We start from the raw sequence: 10,380 nt of genomic DNA on the forward strand, positions 1-10,380 counted from the left end.
CAGATTAAAAACTACCATATGGCAGCTACAGGAAACATCTCTGTTTTCACCTTCCCAAAGAACAACCCAAGTTTGATCTCTCCTGCCATCATCAGGCAAATCTACAAGAGGAAAAGCATGCAATGCTACAACAAAATGTATTATTTCATTCTCTCAGCTTAGCTTATTTCACTTACATCAGGAAAAAATAAAACAATGCAATGTAAAATTAAAAGTCAAAGACCAGTAACTCTGTCAAAATCCATGCACTCAGTTAATTATAAGGTCAGCTAACTAAAAATGTTTCACAGAGACATCAATAGTTCTAGTCTGATCTCTTTGCAGGTTTTTTTGCCAATTTGGCTAGCTGTTTGAAAATATAATCAACTGGCTAAACAGAATTTCAGCTAAGATAGGCTTTAATCATAGGAACTTCAAACAAGTTGCCAACTTGGCTCATATGACAAAAACCTTTTCCAAATTGAATTAGAATATTATGCCATTGCCTCATTAGTAGTACAGTTAAAATGCATCACTTGGGTCAAAAGAAGCAAATATATTGAAAGACTTCCACAAAAACCCAAAGAAAAACATTTTAATTAATTCCATGAATATCTCAAGAGCTCTAGCAAATTGTCTGGTATGCAAAGGTGGCAAGTAGAAAATGTTGGCAGAAGAATCATCCTGGGAGAATTTTTTCCATTGCTCTTACTGACTCATTCATTTTTTTTCTACCAATAGGTGAGCTGCTCATTTTAAGTAGTCTTCTAGGGAGAAAAAACACTTTCTTTCCATATTTCATTCTTTCTGGTTATGATTTTCAGAATTGACTCATGATTCTGAATATCTACATTTTTTAAGTATAAACTCTGAAAGACATTAAGAGAACAAGATTTTCAGATCTGATAAGACAGTTATGTTTGGATATCCAAGAAACATAAAGGCACAAAATCATTCACTTTCATATACTGTGTGCCTAAAATTACTTAAATTGATTTGACTTACTCTCAAATGACTAAAGATCTACAGAAAGCTGTTTGAAATGTTGAGAAAAGTTCTAAAGAAATAAAAGCAGAAGTCTAAGACTGTTATAGAATTAAAAAAAAAAATCAGGAAGGTTTCAAAGAGGTATTTCTGTTCACCTGAGGCAGACTTTGCAATCTCAGGAACGCTGGTGCATCAGTGGTTCAGACTCTGATATTTCCTACAAGCTAATGTACAGAAGTACCATTTTCTAAAGTGTAATTGCATAAAGCATTTCTAAAAGAGTAATAGAAGACTTTCAGGTTATCCATCAGAGGAAATCTAGTGAGAAATAAAATGTACTTGGTGGAAAATGAGGAGATTCTGTCACATTAGGCACCACTGCCCTCTTCAGTCAGGCAGACATTGATTTCATATACTTTATTTAGAGAACTTTGCCTGATGATTTCCCACTAAAATGCTGACAAAGAAAATTTTTGTTTTTCCTTTAGGGAATGTTTTTCTCATAATAGCAAGATGCGATGCAACATTTCATTCAAATAAAAAAAATTAATATTTTGCTGTAATGTTGTTTAATTGGACACGTGGTTTAGAAGCATGTACACCATGAAGAAAACATACAGTTCTTTACATACTTAACATTTCCTCTCATTCATATATAGATTTCAGAAACATGTTCCTTTATTTGGAAGACTGCACGGCAAAGAAAGCAAGTCACTCATGGTTTTCATTCACTTCATGCCTGATAGGGCTACTAAAGAATCATATACCTTAAAAGCAAGACTTCAATAAACAGGTGAGAACTGCTAAAAAATCTTATATATATAAACTATTTTTTTTTCAGTCAGCATATCTTTCACTATATTCTCCAATTAGTATGCAATAACATGTGAGTAACACAGGGAATTTTTTCTTAAGGTGAAAACATGCACTGCAAGCAAAAATCTCATACCTGAGATTTGAGAGTTTCCAGGTACACCTGGATAAAAAGGCAGCACTGAAAGTCCAAAAAGTACAAATAGAGGTCCAGATGTCAGAAGACTTTTAATTAAGTCCTTGTTTTTCTTACGTCACTTAAGAATTGAATCTTCATTTAGGATACAGCCAGTCTTTCAACACAAGGCAGCATGACAGTAAACACTAGGTAAAAGCTTTCATGTTTCCCCATAGAAAGAAGAGACAGTCTACTCCTCTGAGCTTCATTTTTTAAAACAAATATACAGAATGGGAACAAATTTTATTAATTATCACCATTTTGTCATTCATCTTTCATCTCTCCACTTTCAGAGATGGAGAAAATTCAGCCATTATCTGGAAGCATGTCATACAAAGAAGGGACTTCTACCTTAGATTCTGAGCAGCCATTAGAGCAAAAATAAAATTGCACAGTAGCTTATCTCCAAGTGCCAGCAGAACATGAAACCCAACAAAAGAGTCCCTCTCATGCAGATCTAATTCCCCAACATCTTTTTCTGCAGTAAGCTTTGCCACAAAAGCCAGTAGACTCTAGCTATTATCAGACCCTGTTTCAGAGGTTCAGGAATTACAGAAACAATACACTTAACTGCACTTGGGTTTAGAAAGCACAGTACTCATCCTTACACACGTAAGGCTGCATGCGGAAGAATAAAGGCTTCAGATCAGCTCATTACAGTGCACTATAGGAAGCTGTAACCTCTACTGGCAAACTATGGAGAGTTCTTGTACATTACTTTCAAAAAAGGCAATCACATTTTCACTAAGGCAAATTTTCCTTAATTCAACCACTTATCTTAAAAAGTCGGCTTGGACCTAGAAGCAACGGAGAGGTATTTCGTATTGTTCTAACTGCAAATATTACTCATTTCCTTGCAGCAAATTACAAGCTCAGGTACCTCAGGAGCTCAGTAAGATGGCTGCTCAGACAAGTTCAGACAAGCCAGCTCAGATCCAGCAGTGCAAGCTTGTGCTCCAGTCTGTAGGATGCAGCCACCCCTACAGAAAGCCCTTCAGGTACCTCCCAGTGCTAGCAAGGCTTTTTTCATGCAACACCGTATGAGAGAGTCCAGCGCAGAGCCACGAAGATGCTGAAGGGAGTGGAGCATCTCCCGTGTGAGGAAAGGCTGAGGGAGCTGGGGCTCTTGAGCCTGGAGGAGACTGAGGGGCGACCTCATTCATGGTTATCAATATGGAAAGGGTGAGTGTCAGGAGGATGGAGCCAGGCTCCTCTCGGTGACAACCGATGATAGGACAAGGGGCAATGGGTGCAAACTGGAACACAGGAGGTTCCACTTAAATATGAGAAGAAACTTCTTCTCAGTGAGGGTAACAGAGCCTGGAACAGGCTGCCCAGGGAGGTTGTGGAGTCTCCTTCTCTGCAGACATTCAAACCCGCCTGGACACCTTCCTGTGTAACCTCATCTGGGTGTTCCTGCTCTGCCAGGGGGATTGGACTGGATGAGCTTTCAAGGTTCCTTCCAATCCCCGACATTCTGTGATTCTGTAACATAGCAAACCAAAGCCAACTGACCCTACGTATGCACGTGGCATGATGCTCTCAAGCCAAGAAGTCATTCAGACCCCAGGGGACACAATGCACAGAAGCAGTGGCTGGTTCCAGAATTAGGTACAGTATTATTTGTAGTACATAGGAGTTGTGTGTGGCTTACTAAGGCAGATTAGGTGTGAATGCCAATGAAGGGAACTGGTGACCATTCCTCAACCTCTTCCACTTGTAGTCAGATGCACGAGAAGTTCAGTTACACAAGCAGACTGTGAACCTTTAACTCTCTTAGTCCTGCATGCTTCTCTTTTTTCAGTATGGCATCTGTTTGGCAGCTTTCTTTTATATGGGTACTTCATTATGATGCACTGCAGGCACATTTTTTACATCTGTCAGGAATGCTAGGCCACAAGCAAGTAGTTAATTAATGTTGGGATAACCTCCACGTGAGAGAAATACTTTTTCTTTTACTTTCATCACAGCTGCATCTGTATTTAATAGATTTTAAAACGGCATCTGTCTAGTTCATTTATCTCCTTTTCTCCGTCTCTTCATTCCAATGACTTGTTCCACAGTTCTGACTACTCATTGAACACATTTCTCTCTCTACTCTAACTCCCATCATTTTTAATACATAAAATATGGGTAGGACAAGGAAAAATATCAATTAGGATATAATTCCAAGAGAGCCAGAGACACAAGATGGTGAGAAAGAAAATGTTATTCTTTAATTGTTCAACTGAACATCTATTTGTGATTTCTATGACAGAAGAAAGTAACAGCTTCAGAAAATAAAGCACATCTAATCCATGGATCTAGAGTTATCACTTTAAATTGTAAAAAGATATTATGTGCATTTGTACTCCCCTGCATATACCTCTCTACATCCTAAACCAAGCCTTCTATCTATTTTGCGTACTTTAGGCTGTAAAGTTTAGATGGGATTTTGCATGATACAAACAGCTTTGTAAAAAGGAAAAAACCTACAATGATTTTTTTTTAAAATTTGAAACAATAGTACCTGTACCCTTTCTGTCTTTGTGGTCCATCACACTATACCCACCAGTAAAAATACTCAATAAACACACTTCCAGAAAAACTTTACAAACTACCTCACAACCCTGAAATCACACATAAGTCTGAAGCTTCAGAATTTTGTAATTAAAAAAAAAAAAAAGAGAAAACACATGAGGAAAGCTTTTTTGCCATTATGCTGTCTCTAATAATATTTAAAAACCAGTAATGAAGTCAGAACTGCTTCAAATCATTCGCTGAGAATTTGAAGGAGGGCTAAGTGAATTGTGTTCTAAATCATCACATTTTACCTAGATCAATAAAGCTGATCTAGTCTGAATTTCAAAAAATAGCTTATCTGTAGCTCAGTTTCCTCTTTTTCAGTGAAACTAATTGCATAGAAGATATTGCTCATAGGTACTTATCAATGCAAGGAGCTACATAAGACCACAGAAGATGGCTTACAGGGTCAGACCAATGGACGATTGTAACATTGGGCTTGTGAGAAACTACAAGTGTCGACAGTGTGAGAACAAGCCTTGGTGGAAAAATACAAGAAGCAAGGACTGTATACTAATTGATACATCAAGGACAGGGGGGTAGCTTGTGATAGACCAAAAAATGCTTTTATGGCAGCAACCTTAGTGGGAACACAAAAATATATCTCTTATGTAATGCCTAATTTAGCAAATCAGAAAATGCTTGAGCAAGCATCATATCAAGTATAAATGCAAGCTTGAATTTGTAATAAATGTCTCCCTTCGCACCTTAGAGTCCGTGCCTCATTTGCTACAGATGATCCACCACCTCTTTTGTCCGTCTTCAACAGTGGCAAAAACAGATGTCACTTAGGAAGTTAACACAAGCCTAGGCCACAATCTGCAGTCACTCCCTTACAGAAATCCACTCCACAGAAATCCAAAGCCCTTGTACTAGAAGAATTAATTGCCCTCATTCTTTAATTTTACAGCAGTCTGGTTCTCTCACTGCTGAAACTGCAGAAGCACCCCCCTCCATAGCATTATTGTCAGTGTATCTGACTGCATCCCGCATTCGCCTCCATATGTGCTTCTCTGTCACTTCTTCCATAGGAGCCGACATGGCCAATCTTCATCATGACTTCCCACCTCTCCTCTCCAGCTGCTGGGACTGTCCAACATCTGCAGAGCTTCCATCCCGAACAGCACAGGAGGAGCTTGGCGGAGAGCAGGGCAGACAACAAAGCAGCAAGGACAGGGCTCAGTCTCCATCCTCTGTGCATCAACCAGAAAGAGCCCACAGCTCCTTCCTGCTGGATTCTTCTCACTCCCAACTGTTGTCATGAGTTTGCCAACCCTCTCAGACTCAAACTTCACACCAATGTCTTCTTCACTTGTTCCTAAAGCCAGTCTTGCTAAAATTATCAGGAAAGGGAAGGCAAGGAGTGTTTAAAGTTTTTCACTGTTTGCAAATTTCCTTCGGAGTAGACATTTTGTCACTCCTAAGCAGAATTACAAAACTCTTGTGTTTTAACAAACCTATTTGATTTTAGCTTCAGATCAGATTTTCAAAGTGATATAGGTGCAAGAATGATTCAAATGTGTGCCAAAGAGGATTATGAGACATGTCCAGATAGAGTTTGAAATTAGCAGGAAAAAAATAATTACATGCTTTTTTGAAAGCCTGTTCTCATCCTGTATCTCATAAATATCTTTTTGACCTAACTTGATCATTCAGTATTATAGATTTCTATTATCATATAAAGTCTCACTCTGTGATCAATAACTACTTTTCTAGCACTGAAGTGAAAAGCAAGTTTTTTCCTATATTTCAAGTGCACAAAAATGCGTGATGCATTCCCACACCAACATGACTACACACCTGTGATCAGGAATGCCAACAACTTTTCCTCATTGATTGGAGACATGGATATGTATACACACACATGCTTTATGAAAAAAATCCTTTTTATTTAATCTTCCTTTGTATTTCCCTTTTTATTATATTTTCCTTTCAAAATCAGTATCACAACAAAGACTTTATAGCTCCTATTTATGTCATTCCTTGAGACCAGGGTGCACATTTCAGGTGTCTCTGAGAATGTGTTTATGAAAAGCCAGAAGCAGCATTAAAAATGCCACTTTTTTAAGCAGTCACCAATTGACCGATGATACTGGATTTTGAAAGCACTATGCAGCGAACTACAGGTATCTCCAGCACTAACAGCAAGGGTGGAAGCACTTAGGAGGTGAGAAGGAGATACTTGTGAGAGACTAGGGAGCATTAATGTTTTTTTAAAACGACATGACAATCCCGCAATGCAACATCTGACCCTGCATGCTTTCTGCAAACTGGACAGAAGAAGCACAGGATAAAAGCAATGCTTAACAAATGCTGACTGCAGATTTCTGACCATATCATGCACCTGAAAAAAAAAAAAAAAAAAAAAAACCTTTAACACGAAATATCATTGTAAAATTTCAACTAGAAAAATCAACTCATAGTTATCACCCAGACTTAACAGGTACCTTTCAATTCACCTTCCTGCTTCCCGCTGGCAGCGTCAGAACTAGTTTTGCTAGTATAGAGAGCACTCACAACCATTTCTTTAGGAAAAATACAACAACAACAAAAGGCAGACACACATTTCCTTGTGTCCTCAAAAATAACAAACATGAAGACGGGGAAAGACTAAACTGAAAAGCAAGACTTTTGTTCAGGATGGAAACTATATGAAATGTGAAAACTTGATAATTGCATCAGGAAATTTTTCCTGGCACATAGGCAGAACCAATCACTTCACGAATGGATCAGCTAGCGCAGGTTTGCCTGTGGGGAGCGAGAAAGTACAACAAGGGTTGAAAATGTGGCTCCCCAGAGAGTTCATTCCCTGCTTCACTGAGAAAAAAAATCATAGGGGAGGCTGAACGTCAGCAGGATGGGATTAAAAGAGATGCTTATGGCTCTCTGATACTGTGGTCTGGCACTCCTCCTAGCACAATATAAAGGTAAACATAAATCACATTCCTGGCCTGCATCAGTGTAAAACAGCAGTGTTAGAGCTCAGTTCTATCTTGTTCCTGTCCTGAAATGTTTCTGAGGCAGCATCAAAACATGCAAATCTGTCGCAGTACCTAGCCTAGTGCTCCAGCGTCGTGTTTGGCTACAAACCCCTGTACCTCTACCAATACAGATCTGTTAGTACAACTATGCAAGTCTGTAAGTGTGGCCTTTTTCTGAGATTTCAGGACATCTCAGAAACATAAAAGAAGGGATAGACAGCAAGGCGAAAAGCAGCAGGACTACAAACTGCTGCTTTTAAAAGCACTCTACAGCAAAAATAAGTAGAGCTCTAATGTCCATTTAGGATTTCTAATATCATCAGTAAAATCAGCAAACTAAGTACCTGACCAAAAGCAGACTGCAGGTACCTGGGCCACAGCCACTAACTGCCGGTGTAGTAAGAATTGGCCTCCAAATTTGTACGCATGTACAATAGACCTTCAATTAACATAACCAGCTTTTAAAGGAAACATTTTAGATTCATCAGTGAATTCCAGCAGTGGTGAGATCCTTGCTTACGTAAGACATTGTCCTTGCTCCCTAACAAAAGTACCAAGAGTTTGACTTTCCATCATCTCAGTAAGAACCAGAAAACAACATCAGGAGAGACATGCATGTCTACAAGGTAGCTGAAGGTATGCCTGCAGCTGATACAGGCACTCCCAAGGTATTTTTAAACTACCTAAATTCGGTACAGCTGGCAGGGAACAGTTGACACAAGGAACTGCAGGTGGGACAACTGCCTGAGTGTTTACAAATCCTTAGGTAAGTTTTGGCAGGCACAGAGGGGAAAGGTTGCTCGTTTTGCTAGAGATATACCCCACTTAGGAAGCTGCAGTCAAAGATGTGAGCAACAATTGTGTGAACTGAAGTATGTTGTCTTCACTGAACACTGCATGCAAGGCAAGGACTGAATCCACTGTGCATTAAAATGGCAACAGAACTAGAGGTCTCATATGCAGAGAGTTTCACAGAGCTGGTTTTCATGCAGCTCACACGTCAGCAGATGTTCATTTTGGCAGAGAGATCATTGCAATGGTCTGGTGCTAATAGTCAATTACAAATCTCAAAAAATGTCAAGGCAGATATCAGTACAACCTGTAGAGAGCTATTCTTTTATGCATGAGGACTGTTACAATTCTGCTTCTGTAATGTAATCTTTTAGATGCAAATTTGTTTTACCAGTGGTACAAGGTCATTTCCTCTGAAAATGGACTGATTGTGCTGTATACAGAGTTTACGAATTAGAAGCACTTCTTGGAATTATGGAAATAGTATTCCCTAATCATTTTGGGTCTAGTTTCTTTATAGTAAGAGTAATTGGCAATTATTCCAAACCTGTAATTTGGCTCCATAGTGATTAATGATATTATTAAAAAAAATAAAAAAATAAAAAAATAAAATAGTCCAGTGTGTTGCAGGAGGTGTATTACAAACAAGACGAAAACTGCTCATTTAGAAATAAAATTCCACCAGACTTTCATATGTTGATCTGCTAACCAGAAAAATATTTATCTGCTCTAAGCATGAACACACAAATAGTTCCAGACCCATAGCTGTCCTTTTCTTAAAAAAGTAATTAAACTCCGGGTTGTGTCTTCCAAAAAATACATTGATTTTATTCCTAAAGTTAACTTATTTTCTCATCAAAACAACTTTTATGTTTGAAAATTATTTACATCATAGGGACAAATATGAGTCTTGGAAGTGTGGACCTGTAAATATGAGTATGTCTGACGCTGTGGTCTTTTGAAGTAGATTTGTTGCCTAAACATAATGAATCATCATAGTCTTTGAGAGCCTGGAAACACAATAAGGTAACTGACATACATCACAGGAAAAATAAATAAATCTAGAAGTTCCTTTTTGCACCACTGTAAAATGATATATACTGTTGTTTAGAATCAGTAAGTCTGAAACCCAAAAATAAGAAGGTATCTTAAGATCCAGAGCTGGACAGCACAATCTTGTATAAATCTGTCACCACGCAGAAATAAAAAAAGCTAACTCCAGATGAGAGGAATGCTTATTCGCTCAAGCGTTACACCAGGCTAACACAGATGATTTTCAGACCAAATTAATATCTTCACACACGTCTGCTTGGTGCCATGTAGACACAATAACTTGGTTGAAGCTCACTCAAGAGCAGCTGAAAATGCTCCACTACAGAACTAAAAACTGATTCAAAATTTTCTTTACTAGTGAAGTCCTCAAGTAGCCACTGGGTAACTTCCAGTAAGCTACTTTTGTTTAAATTATTTCTATTTTTCTTCTGTTTGCACTTCTCTCAAGTAAATACCATGCTCTGCAAAATCCCAGAGCTCAATGGTCAGCTTTACCACTACTCTTGAGAGAACACAGACCTGCAAGAAGTGAGTTAAGGTTATATTTGCTTTAGTAATCACAGCAAACTGAAAAGGATCAGGAGCTTTATATCCAGTCAGGAGGGACAAAGAAATGAGTCACTACTCCATAAATCACAGAATTGTGGAAGACGGAAGGAGTTTTGGAGGTCACCTAAGGCGTCTCCTTGCCCAAGAGCAGAAGATGACATCCATTCTCATACAAAACTTACTTAACCTGTTCTTAAAATCTTCCTATACTTGTCATGACTGGAGGCCTGCAGCTACAAGGCACTCTGCATGATCCCTCTTGTTAATTCCAAAAGAGTGACGAAATAGAGAATTATGAAAGAAAGGTTACAGAAAAATAATAATTTTTAAAAAATCACTGCATAGGAATGAAATAAGCACAATTTCAAGTTTCTTGTGTTTTTATTTTTTTTTAATTTTTGTCTTACGTTTTTTCTTTGGGAGGCCTTGACTTGCGATAGGACTTGTCTAGGGACAATACTAGTCAAACTATGGAAACCAGTTGTG

Source organism: Caloenas nicobarica, chromosome Z, assembly GCF_036013445.1.
Source record: "Caloenas nicobarica isolate bCalNic1 chromosome Z, bCalNic1.hap1, whole genome shotgun sequence".
Classification (NCBI taxonomy): domain Eukaryota; kingdom Metazoa; phylum Chordata; class Aves; order Columbiformes; family Columbidae; genus Caloenas; species Caloenas nicobarica.